Genomic DNA, 2,771 nt, shown 5'->3' with positions numbered 1-2,771 from the left:
CCTACACGTGGCAGCATCGTTTGCAATTTTTTAAACAAACATGCGTTCATTCGGTCATTCAGGAAACATACAGAGGGAAAAATAAAGCCACTGTGAAAACTATTTTTAAAAATGTGACTTTCTAGGTTGGGAACTTAAAGAGCAACCTCCCACTTCCAGACTCATCCACTCGGCTCAGACTTAGTGGCCACATTAGAAAGACAACGGGCAGTGATGGGTCAGTCACTCCTAACTTCGCACCAAGACCAGCTTCTCCACGTGAGCATGCACAGCCCCAGCGGTATTTTTACTTGATACTCAAAGGTGGTGCAGGCACCACAGCATCGGAATCCCCCGTGGTGCTGATCAAGAATGCACATTTCCTGAGTCCCGCCCAGGCTTATCAAACCAGAAAGTCTGATGAGAAAGACATCATAACATTTTTAATGAGCATCCCAGGGGGTCCCTATTCACAGCAAAGTCCAAAAACACTGTAAGAGCCCTAGCCAGTTTAGCTCAGTGGATAGAGTGTTGGCCTCAGACTGAAGGGTCCCAGGTTTGATTCCAGTCACAGCACATGCCTTGGTGGCAAGCTCGATCCCTGGCCTTTGGTGGGGGCGCATGCAGGAGGCAATCAATCAATGTGTCTCTCTCACATCAATGCTTCTCTCTCGTCCCCCTCCCTTCCACTCTTTCTAGAAATCAATGGAAAAATGTCCGTAAGAGCATCTGACTCCTCCAGGAGGCAAGCAGAGAAGACACTCTGCCCTCTGAGGTCGCTGAGCCGTGACTTTCCCAGAACCTGCAGCATCAGGGCAGAGCTGCTCGGGACCCCCAAGCAGGTCCTGGAGGAGCGCCCTTCGGCCTCTGCAGTTTCAGCCAAGAAACAGAGAGAAGACCAAATGCCTGCCCAGGGAGACCAGGACGCGTGAGCCAGATTCTTCTAGAAGTTCTGTTTCCCGAGATGATGCGGGAGGTCCTCTCAGCTGCTCCTCAGAAGTTATTTTCTGAAAGGCAGGGTCTCCAAGGCCACTTACCCCCTCGTCCCAGGCCTGGGAGCCCAGACTCCAGCAGGGAGAGGAGGTGGATGTGCACCCAGCAGGCAGCCTGGGGTGCATCCCAAAGCTTAGGCCAGACAGGAAGTCCCAGGGCTGCCTGCCCTCGCCACACCTGCCTATGGTTCAGTCACCAGGCAGGTGCCATGAGGATAATCAGACAGAGTGAACTCCTCCTCTTCCTCCTCCTCCTCCTCCTCCCTCCCTCCCTCCCTTTTCACTCATCTACTCAAGAGAAGCACAAGCAGGCAGCAAATGGCCCGCGAGACTTCCAGCCACCTCACCAAAATCCACATGAACCCATGACCAAGCAGGCCTCTCCCCTACCCAACTCATAAGCCCCAGATATTGTCCAAATGCATGGGGAAGCGACAGGGCGGCGGGGGGCGGGCAGGAAAGACTGAGAGAGAGTCCCACCAGCCAGTCCCGTAGCAGTTGGGACGAAGACAGAAATATGGTTGAGTTACAAGAGATCCCCGAAGAAGGGTTTTCCTCACAAACCTCAGCCTCTGGATTCACGCTTCACTTCCTCAGCTTTTCAGGAAGCTGGTTTATTGGCTCAGAAGGTGCAGCTGCCCCTCATGGAGAAAGAGCCCCTCACCTGCAGTTCTAGGTGTCAATGGGGACTTCCCAGGACTGTCAGAGGCCAGGGCACCAGGCGGACTTAGCGGAGCTGGGGCACCCAATCGTCTCCCACAGACCACGGTATGCAGGCCTGAGCCCTCCCTTCCCATAACCACAGACATTCCTTAGTAATAAGACATGACATGTCGCAGGGAAGCCCACCGCTGACCTTTGGAGCACTTTCGTGCAAATGAGGAGGAAGAGCTCCTTACGGAAGGTACTTCCATCTGTCAGAAGCTTGTCACGCTGCTTTATTGTGTTAGTGTGGCCTTCTGCTAGAAAACCCCAGTAACGGACAGATAAACAGTGCTGGGGTGTCTGTGACAAAAGGGGGCCCCTGGGACAGCGCAGGGCGCGGCCCCACACTGTCCAGGGCACCCTGTGCCGCTCGTCACTGTCACAAGGCGGCCCTGGAGCAGGTTGCATTGCCCCACACGCAGCTTGTTTGGCTCCATGCACGTGAACACCGCTCTGCTTCCAGCCGAGGGATTTCCACTCGGAAAGTGAAGAAGCGTCTGCAAAGAGATTTTGAACTTGTAGAAAAGATGAAAGAGCAGGTGCAGTTTACAGAATGTACAGTGCACACAGTAGGTCCACAATAAGCATGTCTGTTTAATCAGTAAAGAATGGGTTCACCCAAACCCTGAGAGAAGGTTGCCGCCTCTACCACTCTGAAAGTCGTGAACAAAATTGCCAACTTCAACTCATGTATGGTGACGATTTCTAGGAGTAAAGGAGGACTTGATGTTTTTTCTTTAATTTAACAACCAATTCAAAGAAAAGGAAATCTTGCAAAATAGGACTTTCTAATGGCTCTTATGGGCTCCCTTTATGGATACTTATGCCTCATCTCATGAGCAGGCAAAGGACAAAGTCCTATCTCCCCAGAGACCTCCCCAGGCGCTCTGACGTTGGTCCTAATTCTCACAGCCCCTGGGGCCTCCTGTTCTGATGACCTCTCCTGGGGGATGGGGGGCAGACAGCTGAATGCGGCCTCCTTCCAAGCTTCCTGGAATTACTGAACTGGGAGGCATTCCTCTCCCCAGAGAGTTCCCAGGCCCTGTGGCAGCATGTTTCCATCCATCGGACCAGCCTAGGAATGGAAGGGCAGAC

The sequence above is a fragment of the Myotis davidii genome, unplaced genomic scaffold (assembly GCF_000327345.1).
Source record: "Myotis davidii unplaced genomic scaffold, ASM32734v1 scaffold343, whole genome shotgun sequence".
Taxonomy (NCBI): domain Eukaryota; kingdom Metazoa; phylum Chordata; class Mammalia; order Chiroptera; family Vespertilionidae; genus Myotis; species Myotis davidii.
This window is presented reverse-complemented; position numbering follows the sequence as displayed.